The sequence below is a fragment of the Capsicum annuum genome, chromosome 3 (genome assembly GCF_002878395.1).
Source record: "Capsicum annuum cultivar UCD-10X-F1 chromosome 3, UCD10Xv1.1, whole genome shotgun sequence".
In the NCBI taxonomy this organism is placed as follows: Eukaryota; Viridiplantae; Streptophyta; class Magnoliopsida; order Solanales; family Solanaceae; genus Capsicum; species Capsicum annuum.
In genome coordinates this window covers 195,836,212-195,851,034 of record NC_061113.1, presented here as the reverse complement: position 1 = coordinate 195,851,034, position 14,823 = coordinate 195,836,212, and positions in this window count along the sequence as shown.

Genomic DNA, 14,823 nt, shown 5'->3' with positions numbered 1-14,823 from the left:
TAATTAAATGCATGTTTTATGAATGTGATATGGTTTTGGGTTTTGAATTATATGTTGCGGGTTTTGGTTATTAGTGGTTGATTTATGTTTTTACTTCTAGTTTTCATATTATAATGGTCGTTTGAATATGTGGTTGCATGGGAATTGTAAATTGGTACTTAGTTTTAGTTTTGGAATCTATATGCCCTCAACATGTTTGTTAAAATGCCTACGAGAATGCTTTTATTACATAGTTTGACTTTCATTGAAAACCTTGCATGGTATAATATGGTAATGGAACCTAATTTGGTTAAATGGTTTAATTGGCTAAATGGTAAGGCCGTGGTGTCCATGGCTTTGATTTAAAACCTTGTGGGGTACATCGGAATCCCCCAAGTAAATCTAATAATGGAACCTACGAGGTTTATGAGAATTCCCTAAGTGTTGGATAAGGACCTTGCTTGCAAGCTATAGTCGGTATGACGATGCCACCTCTTATAGCCTTGGTTAATAATTCATGGAATTGGTGGTTTAATTGTGTGCTAATGGTTTTAATTAGCCAATAATGGCAGGTGTGATAGCTAACTATGAAGGTGTGAGTCTAATGGACGGACATTGAAAAGTTATGTTTGCCGACATAAAGACTGGTCATAGTGACTATATACTTGTTAAGTACATGGGAATCCCCTAAGTTATACTTGTATATATGTATTATGGAAGGTGAAAGGTACACGGGAATCCTCTGCCCCTACGATATCTCCGGTTCATGGGGCTACACGCATTGGGGTCCATTCAGAGGGATAACACTGGACCCATATAGCCCGTGGGTGGTTCTAGGACGGTTAAGCTACATAAACCCAGGATAATGATTTTAAAGGCATGTTTAACCCGGTTCTCTTTCTCGGAATCGATTATATATGTATATGTATGGATGTTCTTGCCTATGGTTATTTACTTGATTTCAAATATTGGCATTATTTTATTCTTATCCTGAGTGCATGCTAGCATTTACCCACTAACTCATCTTCGAGCATTGTATCCCTATGCGAATCAGGAACCGACCTTAATACTCCTCCTGCTAAATGATAGAATTTTGGAACATCTTAGAGTTAAATTGAAGTGCTGAGCTTCCATACTCCGGAAGGCTCCATTTCATGTTATGGTCTTATCTTCATACTTTGGTTATTTCTTAGACTTTGGTTTTGGCTATGGTCGGGGGCATGTCCCGATCGGATACTATTTTACTTTCGAATAGAGGCTTTGTGAGAGTACTATGGGTTGGTATGAGCGGTGTCGACATTGGTGTCAGCCTTTACATTGTTATTAATATTATGGCTGATATCAGTTGACTATATTTGATATTTGATTGTTCTATTTTGTTATATTATATATATATATATATATATGTGTGTGTGTGTGTGTGTGTTCGAAATTCATCCTACTTAGGGTGTAAGGCGGTTATGGTTGGGTATTAGGGGTGGTATCCGATCCCGATTGGGCTTGAGGTACCCGACATGACTAGGTCCTGGTTCGGGTCATATCTGTTTATGTAAATTTAAGTATGAAGAGATTGAAGAAATACTAAACTATGTAAATCTTTTATTATATACTGATGTCGTTGTAGTAGATTTCTAGATATGTAAAATAAATTATTGATTTATTGACTAGTCGATTACTGACCAACACAATGATATGTAATAGACTGACTGAATATATGGACTGGTTAAAATAATAACAAAAAAGAGAAATTAACAACAACAACATACCCAGTGTATTCCCACATAGTAGGGTCTGGGAAGGGTAGAGTGTACGCAAACCATACCACTACCTCAGATGAAGTAGAGAGGCTGTTTTCGATAGACCCCCGGTTTAGGACACAAAAAAGAGAAATTAAATTAAATTAATGTTGGTCAATTAAAATCATTCAAATATTTTAAAGCAATTTAGATACATCAATTGTGACACCAAACCACTTTTGAACATTATCAAGTGATATTTAAGGCATGCTATAGTCATAAATCATTGAGATAAGACTAAAAAGAGAGAGAAAAAATAAAATAAAATAAAATAAATAAAATAATATAAATAAGTATCATCCAAGAAATGCAAAACAGCTAGATATCATCACATGAGATTACACGTGGTCTAATGAGTATAAGGAAGAGTGATGGTTGTGACTTGTAGGTTTTCATAGGACTTGTAATGTTTGAGAACAAGTCTTTCTCAGTGCAGACGTTTGTTCTGACTAATTGGTTGTTACTACCATAGATCTTCCTTATGCTCATTTGATCTAGTGTCTAATTTTTTTGTACTCTCATATGATGATATTTTCTTTGAATGATGTTTATTTATTATATTATTTTTATTTATTTTATTTATTTCTCCTATTTTTAGTCCATCGTACTTTTCAATAAAACTAGATGATTAATGCTAGACTTATGCAGATATCATGCATATATTACATCCTGGGTTTGGAATATATTCAGTGGTCTATTTTATACATACAATTATACGCAAAGGTATGAATCTATATCAAACTGAACAAATAGTCTTGTATCGACCAATTGAGTCTAACGACAAATAAAATAGGACTAAAAAGGGGAGAAATAAAATAAAATAAAATAAATAAATTAACATTATTCAAGCAATGAAAAATGACTAAATATCATCACATAAGAGTACAAAATAATTGGATACTCGATCAAATGAGTATAAGGAAGAGCAATGGTAGTAACAACCAATTACTCAGAACAAATGTCTGTATTGAGAAGGACTAGTTATTCCCAAACATTACTTTCCTATGAACACTCACAAGTCAAAATCATCACTCTTCCTTATACTCATTAGATCATATGTAATTGATATCGACCAAAGCTTCACCTCTAATTGGAGATAAAGCGGTAGATGCAAAATATAGTAACCCAACTCAGGTTGAGGTCGAACCCACAGGGAATACGTAGACTATCTCTCTAGATTATTGAAATCACCGGGCAGTAAAGAAATTAAATGGTGGGATTTTTGTTGTAATCTGTGAAAAGTAACAAGATGTGGAATGCTTTGGTTGTAATCAACCTGAAACGAATACTAGACTTATGTTTCCCTTGGCTTCTAACTTTTTAGGTTTATCGTGCTTAATCCAACTATCAAACTGTTGTACATGTAGAGTTTGAAAAGTTATGTATCACCAACAACCTTTTGACACACTTTGGTGAATTTCACTCATCTCTTCTTGATTTCAGAGCGTCGCATTACTAACTCTTGCCTTGGACCACATTTTCAACTATCTCCTCTCGGTCTCAAGTTGATTAGATGAAGATAATTACCTTAAGTAGATAGTGATGATTACTTGTATCGACAATTAACTTCAAATTACTGTTGTGATTTCTTTTTCTCATTCTCTACCTACCTCTCAGGTTTGTCGTGAATACAGGCGGGATCCAAATGTTTGCAATCGTTAAGAAAGCAATAAAAATGAAGAAAACGGCAATACATGCAGCAACAACAATCTAGAAGGATTGCACGCTTCCCCTACTTTGTTAACTAGCCAAGTTTCCTACAATCCTAGCTAAGGGAATTAGCTACTCATCGTTATGAAAAAACGAATGAAATCCATAATTGAAAGCATTAAATCAATCTCACAAGAATTTATGATGAAAACCCAAAGTCTCAGATTAAGAATTCAACCCCAAATTAAGAACATAAGAATCCCAAGATCAAAATCGAATCTCAAAATCTAATATATGTTTGTAAGTATTAAGAATGCGTAAACTTAGCCGCAGATAGAATTACCTAGCATAAACTAACTAAAAACGTCAAAAGAATATTTATAGATTACATAGAAACTCTAAAAATCAAAATAAAAACAATCCGAGAAAATTGAGTCAGCGCCCACCTACGAGTCGTAGGTGGCACCTACGCGCAGCATATGATGGGCCATAGGTGGTGCCTAATTATTAGCTCTCTGAAATTCACTTTCTGACACCTACTCCAGGCCACCTATGCCCAGTAGGTGGAAAGAACACCCAGTAGGTGCATGTGTCACAATTTGTGACTACCCTCTAGTCGTAACACGGTGCTTAGAGCTATAAGTGATCCCAAGCTAACCCAGGGCTTGGCATGTATTAGGATACTGAAGAAAATTAACAAAATACTGGGTAGAAGCTAAACTGAAAAATTAACTAATAATAAATAGTCATGGAATCACTGCTACTATTGTCTGAAATACTCCACAAACTAAAAACATAACTGACTGGCTGAAAGCCTCTAAATCATAATGAGTTGTTGGACAAGTTCCCAACTAACTCCAACTAACTGAAATAAAATGAATGCTGAAATAGATAACTGATAACTTGTCCTTGAATGATGATAACTCACAAAACTGCTATTAAGTGGTACAACATGTTAAGTGCGATCCGAGAATTGAGCGTCCGTACCTATATTATGAGAAAATATAGCGCAAAGAAAATGCAATCAATACATTGAATATACTAAGTGTTTTATCCCTTTTATGCTCAAAGGGTTGAAAAACATGTATTTTTACCTTTTAAACTATTTCAAATCTTTAAAGAAAATTTTGAAACAATTTAAGAAAATAAAGAGCCGCCACTTGATTTTGTGAGAAAATATCAAGAAAAACTAAGAATATTTTAAGTACCTGAAAATAGAAACAAATTCTTAAAATTAGAGAAAATGGGTAAGGAATCAGGTAACACCTTGAGAAGATTTTTACGGCACTCAAAAGCGTCCGTTAAAAAATGATTGACCAAAGATAATTTGACTGATTTATACAGAAATAACTAATTTTGCAAATGTGGCAAATTTTGTAAGATCTTAATTCGTTTGCAAAGGTAGAATTTATTTCTTTCAAGTGAAAAATTATTTATTTAAATTAAGAAAAAAAATTCTCAAAAGAAAAAGGTTATATAAGTCCATTCTTTTATGAATTTAAGAAAAAATAAATTATTTTCAATCAAAAGAGAAAGAAAGTAATTCAAATATCATTTTTGATAATAGAAAATCCTATCTTCAAGGAAAATACCAATTTGAACAAAAATATTTAACTAATTCCAAAAATGTTTCGATTCTTACAAGAAAAATTAATTTTTTTATGTCGAGGGAAATTCTCTTTAACTCAAACATTTCAATTTTCACACATGATCGAAAGTAAATGCCATTTTTTATTTTTCAAAAGTTCGTTTTGGGAGTAAACATAAAAAAGTTCCCTTTTTATTTAATTCTAAAACGTGTTATGTGACAAATAAATAAAAGAAGAGAAATACTACGATAAAACAAAATGACAAATTGAATGAAAATTTATTTAAATTTAACTTAATCTAAGAATTAATTACAAACACATCAATCAAGTACAAATAAATAAAGAAAGTTGAAGATTGGGCCCCTTATCTGGCCCATTTTAAATCTGCTGAACTCTTGGGTTGAATATTCATGGACTTTGGTCCAATTTCAGCTTTATATTACAATTGTATACTGATTGTATATCAACTTTCTTGCCGCTGCGTTTCTGTATCCACACTGTATATCAATGTATATTAACTAGTATATTCACTTCCTTGCCTTAATTTACTGTTGTATATCACCTGTATACTCCAAGCTTACCAGTCCCATTTGGACAACTTTAGGCTTGAACTCGAAATGGCATGGGCCTTCTTGGCCCATTGTGGAAATGCAGAAGAGACAGAGTCCATTGGGACTCGGATTAAGTTTCACATGCAAAGAACAAAAAGAAGTACAAATTACTAGATGCTATAGAGGAAATTCAAATAAGTTACAACACTTGGAGCACGTTGCGATCAAGATTGAAATAAGGAACATCAGAAATTATAGCGTATCCTTTTACAAACTAAATTGTTATCTAAAGTAAGTTCTAATAGCACAAGGCATTTACTAAAAAAGGAAAGGGAATAAATCTCAAGCTTTAACATTACTAACTTAAGTCGTACACCAAATAAAAGCAAATTACGCATATGAATACGTTTAGAAGCAGCCTAGATGACTTTAAAACACTACCACACACCAACATGTTCACAAAATTGGTGACAATAGGAGGTCAGTATCTCATGCTTTGAATAAAGAACAAATATAAAAACCAAGGACTTGGCCTAAATCTCAAAGAGCAAAAGTGAAACACTTTGAAAATAGCATGTTTTAGATGATGAACCAAATGACTAAAAAACAGATTTAACTTTGCTTCCGACATAAATTGTGATATAGAAAGAAAAATTGAAACACCAACCTTCATATATTGAAGTATATTCCAATGAAAATGCAGGAAATGTAAAGAGAGTAGATGATTATAAGTACTCATTTGGAACCAAATTGAAATTAAAAAAACTATTACGCAAAGAAGGTTGTTCAACAAAGAGAACTCAAATAACATGGTATGTCAACACAATTACTACTCAATTTAGACCACTGCATTGAGATGAAAAATAAAACTATAGGCCACACACCAAAACTCAATCATGTCTCAGAAAACACAAGCAAAACTCATCTCGAATGCAAGCTGTTGTAGCTTTCAATTTCAAAATCTTCCCAACATCAAAGAACAATGTTTAAAAAAGATTAGTCATATAATGGATCGTGAGACTCTATAAGTCCAACAAAGGATCAAAAGTACGTCTGCAAATATCAAAGAAAAAAAAGAAAAAAATCTATAAAAAGAAAGAAACAGCTAGATTGTAAATATTAACAAGGCAATGACACAAGTTCAAAGTGTGGTCTTCATGACCTTACTAATTATTCCATTTCATTTACAATCAAAGTGAAATTTAATATTGTCAAAAAAAAAAAGCAATAAAATCCTAGGTTTCTACAGCAACAAATCCCACCAATAGAAGGAAAATGAAATACAACTATTATAAATTGAAGTAGACAGAATCACGCGAGAAAGAAAAAGCAAAAAAGATGAGAAATTTACCTTTTCAGGGGCAGAAAATCGGGACTTTGAGTTCATTGGAATTATCACCACTACTAGAATGAAATAAGATTCTTAGCCTGGAAATTCGAGCTCAAACGAATCTTATCGAATTTCTTAGCACCTGAATCCTTCTTCGGATTGCAAAATCCTATGTTTTTTGGGGTTCCCTCTATCCGGCCTCTCCAACCCTTGAAACACTGAAATAATAGCGTGAGATTTCTGGGATAGAATTTCAAAGAAAACAATGATGTGGGCTAAGGGCCTTTGAGGGGCATTTTTAAAATTTTAAATTGAAGATAAGATTTGTTGAATAAGATGGAATTTGTACTGCTTTAGTACCGAATTTGAAATTCAAATTTTGAAAAAAAATTAGTCGCTTGGCTGAATTGGATGTAATTTGTTGTTAGATTTAGAGTCGATTTCATTGGGTATGGGTTACTCGATTGATTTGCCGGGTTGTTTGGGTTTAGGTGGATTGAAATTGAAGTTGTCCATCACTGGAATTATTAGTGTTGGTTATATTGTGTCGGTTAATATTGTTATCAACGTTCAGCTGTTGTTTGCTGAGGTTGTTGTCAACTTTTTTTTTTTCAGATAAAAGGAAGGGTGATGGGTCTATTTGTGGACCGGGTCAGCTGGTGGAGTAGGATTTTGGGCTAGTGTTAGGATGGTGTTGGAGTGTGCTGCTATGGTGTTAATTAATTCAAAAGGGTATGAGTTTTAATTAGGGAAAGGAAATTTATTAAATAGCCCACAAATAAAAATTTAGATAATTGCATTTAAACGTTAGCATAATTAAAATTCAATTGACCAATTGCATTGCTATTATGACCGAACTTATTTCAATTAAGGTCCAATTTCATAAATTGACTAAATTATGCAACATTTCAAATAAATTAACCAATTCAATCCCGAGTTTCTTGATTCAATAAAATCAAATAAACATTTCTCTGAATAAACTATTTTGAGAATAAATTATATTTAAATCTGGACCTTACCCCTTTGAATTAATTTTCAAGATAATCCCTGATTAAATTTGATTTTTAATAAAATAATTATTTAAGTAGCAAAATTGTATGATTTCGTATATACGAATACGAAAATATATAATCATTATTAGAATGGAAAAATTACCAAGATAAATATTTTGAAAAACTTTTATTCAAATAAAATAAATGTTGTAATTTTATTTAAAATTGAAGAAACTTTGAATCAAACTTAGTTGTGGAGGGCAAAATTTTGGTGTCAACAACAGCCCCTCCTTTTGGGTAGGGTGGATGTAAGTAACCTTGGGCAAAGGCAATTTGACATTCTTAATTTTTGTCTGACCATAAATTTATTTTGAGAAAGAGGTTTGTTTTCGCATGAGTTTCATGAAGTTATGGTCGGACCCCAGTATCAGATTTTCTACATATCTTAAGTTACATGAGAATTCAGGCCACTTGTCGTTCATAATGCTTGATTTTTAAGCATGAGGTTCAAAGAATTCACAAGTTATCCTGATTTTTTGAATTTTGGCAAAATTAAATACCTGAGAAATAAGGGAATCAGTGGGGAAGTTGGAATGCAGTAGAGTTTTTAACATAAATCCCAGCCTACATATTCCCAAAACTCGAGAAATTAGACTGCTTGTAGTTGTACTCGATATGTAGAAAAGATAGTCCTTATTTTTTACGATCTTTGGCTTTGAATGAGTGACAAGTTGATGGAGTTGTGGAAAAGAGGCTTGTAACGTCTTAACCATGAATGTGATATCCTTCACATACATAGACAAGAATTTACCTAGACATAATTTCCAAAACTCTAAGTGTGTTGTCGCTCAGATTTGAAGGAAAGAGAAGGTTACCCTCAGTATGAGTTTAGAAATATACTGAAAATGAAGTTGAAACTAAAATATCCCAAAGTACCCATATCCCTTCTAATAGGGGTATGGTTTGATGGTGGTGGCAATCATCCTTTAGCTCGCGTTCAAAGAGTTTGATGTCCTTCTCTAGACTATGTCCCAATTTACTGCTAAAAAAAGTTCCACGTTGTTTTGCATCCTTTTTGGAGTCGTCCACACCTGTGGTTTTGATTTGATATTTTTATCCTCTCCAATTCTCTCGATGATATCTCAAACATAAATTATTAGTAATAAACATAATTAACAAAAAGGATATATATATTTTTTACCATATCTCCACGTGAGTTGTCATTCAAAAAGTGAAGTCGTCCCCTCATGTATCTATTTTGAGGCAAATAACTTGCAATAACAAACACAATAAACCTCTTGGTTATTGAATGAAAAATTTATTTGTCGATCGAATGTCTTCAAAGTGGGGTGGCCCTCTTAGATACCAACGACACTTTGTATAGAACGGTCCCTGCAACCGCTTAATTTTATGTTGATGCGGCAACCCTTTTGGTCATATATTCCACTTTTTGTATATGTAATGATAACCTTTTTGTTTACTGATAATAAACCTTTGCATGCGACCTCAGGTTAGTCTTACTCATCTTTTATATTGATACAAATTATAGATTTCCCTTGAATTGTCAATCTCTAGATAATCTTATGTATCATTTGATGTTAGATATGAGGAAAATTATAGATATCCTTTGAGTTTCTATCTTTTAAGGTGATTCTGCATATTATCCAACCTTGTATAAGAGATGTCTTACCGATATCCCTCAAACCGCTAGCTCTTAGGTATTCCTCCATATCATTCGACCTTGGATACAATATGACTTATAGATTTCTCTTAAATTAATAGTCTTTGGGTAATCCTACGCATAATCTGTCTTGGATATGACGCGGCTTATAGAAAGCCCCTGGATGTATCAATTTGGTAAGGATTTATTTACGACTTATGGATAACCTTTGAACTATCGATTCATGGGTAACCTTGCACACTATCCGATTAGGATGCTGTTTCGACATACAAATAATCTATGGACTATCAATTCATATGTAATCTCGCATATTATCCTATTTCAAATAGTGTGACTTATAGATGAGCCTCAAATTGTCAATTCTGGGAAATCTCATATGTTGTTCGCTTTCAGATAGCTACTTAAAGACATCCCTTCAAATCATATGCTTTTGATATATTCAAATGTTGATTTATAAAATAATGAGATATCCTTAGCGTTGGGCTATATGGCCTTTGCGTGGTCAACAATATAAAAGACTGAGATATCCTTGATGATAGGCGAAATTACGCGCCTATATCAATATATTTTGCCCATATTTTAGCCTAGTTTCGAGAACTAATTATCTATTTCGTACACTTTTAGTCCTTTTTCCTGTAAATGAGCTAACAAATGTGATTAGGAAAGTTTCAGGTATAAATGATGCAAAATACAGCAATTTATGGCTTACTTGACGCAAAAGAAAGCTCACAAACGAGATGGAAAGGAGCTGGACGCATAAAGGACTAAATCTGCTGCATGGAAAATCTGTCCCGGGCTAAAACAGCATTTCTGAAGACTTTGGGACTTACAGACACAAAGCTGGATTTTTGCCATAATACATTAACCTAGTGCAATTAGGTTATGTGTTTCATCATTCTATTTGGATTATAATTTTGTAACCTTACCCTAGTACAATTGGGTCAAGGATTTCATTAGTATATTAGGATTTGGTTATTTATTTTATTAGTTTAGGAGGAGTAGGATAGGAGTATTATAAATACCCTATCATGTTAGAGATTTTAAAGGGGGGGGAGACATTCTGACAATTCATTCATCTCCTTACAATTAAGACATCTTCCTACAACCCATTCTCAATTCTTCATTCTTCTACTCTTAAATTCCACAACAAGAGAATCGTTACTTGCTACGGAATCACTAAAACCACACGCCAAACACCTACTATTCACGCCATCCACCATGCAAAGCGTGATATCCTTCGCATTCATGGGTAACTAAATCTCTTAGTTGGGGTTATGGAAGCCGAATGAGTTACTATCTATAGCTATGAGTTTGTGAGTTCAAGACAAGTATATTGCTTATATCATTATTCTCTTCATCTTAAATCTACATTCTTTGCGGTTCAAACACAAGAACACGCCATTCTAACATCTAACCTGTTCGAGAGAAAGGTTATTTGTCTAGAAAAGAAGACGCATAGACCAACGCCAGTCTAACATCTGACTTGTTCGAGAGAAAAGTTATTTGTCTGGAAAAGAGATAATGTCAAGGTAGTAGGACACCCTTTCCTATTAAAAAGCTAGTGCCGTACCTGGACTAACTTCTTGGAGAATTCGTACCGTTAGTCACGCTTTAAGCTCGAGAGAGTTAAAGTGAAATAGTCCTTGTTTAGGTCGAGAGACGCTTGGATTTACCATCGACTACAATTCTCTATAAGCAATTACATGTCAAGACTCTACACACTCATAGCCAATAGAGACGTATACCTCAGAAGGTGGACATAACCCCAACGCCTCAATTCTCATTGTTTACAACACACGTGACAATCTCTCTTTATTTTGCTATTTTCAGTTCTTACATTTTTGTTTTGGTTACATACTACAATCCCCCCTTTCCTACGAAACTTGCACTAAAAGTCTAGTAATTTCTCTTGCTTGTTGGCCAAGCTATTCTCTGTGGGATCGATACCCAACCCAGGTTGGGTTCTATATTTGCTAACGACCGCTTTACACTCCCACGAGAGCTGTAGATTGAGCGTTATCAATCCTCGATGTCAGATTATGTTATCTTCTCATAGTCAATGAATATTGATGATCCAAAGCTTCTTCCAAGGACAGACCTTATCGTCTTGCATGATAAGCGATTATGGAGAGTTAGTTGAATGGCATGATAGCCCTCTTGGCGATGATATGAAATCAAATTGCCCTTTAGTCAATGGAATGAAATAGCTCTCCCAACAATGAGATGATATGAAATGTCCCTCTCAAATTGGAATGAAGTAATGAAATAAAATGGCATGACCCTCATAACAATGGAATGAAATGGCCCTCTCAGTAATAGCGTGAAATAACCCTCTTGGCATGGCCCTCTTGGCGATGAAATGATATTAAATGGCTTTTTTGATGATTTGAAAATAGTTTCACCCGAGTCCGTTTATCTGCATTTTTGCTTTCTACATGTACCTATACTCTAGGTAGACATTTAGTGGACATAATGCCACTCTCGTTGGTGACCACATTCAAATATCATGATGGTTTAAATGACTAATTTGAATGCCTTAGTCAGTTAGAGCTTCCTTCTTAGATAAGTATTTAAACAACAAATTCACCAAATGTAAAAAATAGGTAAAATCCCTTTCTGAGTGACTGCTCGGATACCGTTCGTGTCGCCTCATGGTGAATTTAAGGATGACTTTTCTGCTTTTCCTCCTATTGATCAATCCTTTGATTATGTCCTTATTGCATCGACTCCTTTGAACGTACCTACACTCAAAGTAAGTATTTAGTAGACACAAAGTCACGTTTGTTAGAGACTATTTTTTAGAAAAGTTCTAAATAAAATATTCATAAAGAGGATTGAACACCTTTGTTTGTCATCCATTGTCTCATGAAATAAGATAGACAATTCAAAAGGTCCTTGATAAATGGGTATTGAACCTGTCTTTATAGGTACCCAAAAATACCGTTCATAAGCTTTATATGCTTTGGTGCAGTTCTCAATTCACTTGGGGGTTTATTTTGAATAAAATCCTCATTTTGGCATTGATCCCTGCATCCACGGAAAAATTATTAGTTTGAGTGAAACTAGTCTGTGTTGACCTTCTTCGATCATAGATTTGTTCCTTGCCATCTTTAGGGTGCTCCATCATGTTTAGAATTCCTCCCAGACTCCTCATTTCAATAGAAGTCTTGGAAAAACTAAGTAAAAAGATGTGTATAGATTTCCAAGAATATTCTTGATTTTGAAAGCTTAGTTTCAAAAACTTCTGTGAAAATCTTTTAAAAAATTTGGCAGTCATGTCATGTACTAGTTAAATGAATGTCTTCCTCTTGAGTCTCGTTTATATTTGACATCCGATGGAGAATTTCAAAAAACTCATCATTATTGCTAGAGAGTTCTACCAAAAGTTCTTTGATAGCTGGAGATTTGGTCTATCTAGACTTTGTCGCAGCTAGTGGTTTCTAAAGATTTACTTTGACCTCTGGTGCTGGGGAATTTGAAATATATTCCATTAGATTAGTGGAAATTTTGAGGACCTCCTCAAAATTTCTTCCCCAGTTTAATACTGTTGAGATATTCTCAGCTTGAGAGGATCCGAATTCTTTGTCGGTCGTCATTCTCTTTATTGGATGATGATCTTCTTTTAAATTTTTGAGATTCTTTCTCAAAAATTCTGCCCTAGTTTCTATTTCTTGGGTGATATAACCGAGATTTTGGGGCACCTATGTATCATGTTGAAGTAGGAATTAGGTCAAACACAGTTCAGGACTATGTTAGGTGATGTTGGGTGTATTTATTCACTTTAGTGTTGCTATGCTTGCTTATTTAGCTTTGTTTTAAGGATAATTCGTGTACTTTAAGTGTTAATGATGATATAAATAAGAATCTAAGTTTTCAAGTGTGTGATTACATGGTTTGAAGGTGTTTTCAAACAATTTTGGATTCAAATTGTCATTTAGAGTCTAGACGAGAAAACTAGTTTTACTAGTTTGCACTAGGTGTTGTTCTAGTCTATTGTAATAGATTCTAACATGTCAAATAAGTTCCTAATGTTTTTAATTGTGTATTTATGAGTGGAACAACTTGTTTGTTATGTTCAAAAGGTAATTTATTCAAGCAAAGAGTCAAAACAATAAGTGTAAGATCAATATGGCCAAGCCTAGTCTTAGCTTATGTTTCTAGCTCGTCGTTATGTGTTGTGTATTGTTTTGAGCTCTAATCTGTAGTGTATGTGGATATAGGATTCCTAATAATTTGATTTTTAGGATATATTTATGATATACAAGCTGTAAATTGAAGGGAAAGAATACCACAAGGAATGGAATTAAAGGGGAAGGCTTAAGACTAAGTAGACGTCAAATGGCAAATTCCAGAGAGCTCTCCCAATAGCAGTGCATCGTGACCACCAGATATCCTTTCCACATCTTGTGTTATAATATACACTCTAACTTTCCACATCTCATGTCGCTACCTCCACTCTATGGTTGTTGTCTAATGCCACATGAGATCCATTTCGCACAAGGCAAAAGTTGTCCACTATAAATAGGACTCGTACACATTATGTTACATACTCTTGGACGTCTTGGAGAAATTGAGGAGGAGGATGCACACATTAATTAGGGTTTTAATTCTTTGACTTTATTTTTTTAATAGATTTAATCATGTATTCAACTATGTTGATTACAGTTATGTTGATTAGTGGCTAAACGCCCCCTTTCCGGGGTTAAGGCCAAGAACATATTTATTTTCACTTTGAATTGAGTTTGTTTGAATTGCTTATCATATATGGTTGTTTGTTTATCCTTATTTTAATTATTTTAAGGATTCGTGACCCTTAAAATATATATATTATCGACCTTGTGATCTCGAGAGGGGGAGTAGGACAATAGAACGTGGAATAGAGTAAGGTTCTTATTCTTTTATAAAATAAGAAATTTGAATTAGCGACTAGGATAGAGATATACCTATAAGACTTTCTTGGTTCGCATTTAGGATGATAACTTCATGTATCTAATTAGATTATTACATCCCTGCTCAATGATATAGTTGTAAGGTCCAAGTAAAGTAGACAATTAGAGGTCGGGAGACCATGATCATGTGATAAACCGTACGCATCAAGAACCAATGTAATAAATCTAACAAATGATGTTCAATAGCGTAGTATAATTGTTCGTAGTTCTTTAACCCTGGGTTTTCGTACATTGATTGTCCAAAGTCTTTACTTTTACGCACTGCTTACTTTACTTTTAGTTTATAACTTTCAAAACTCGTTTGGT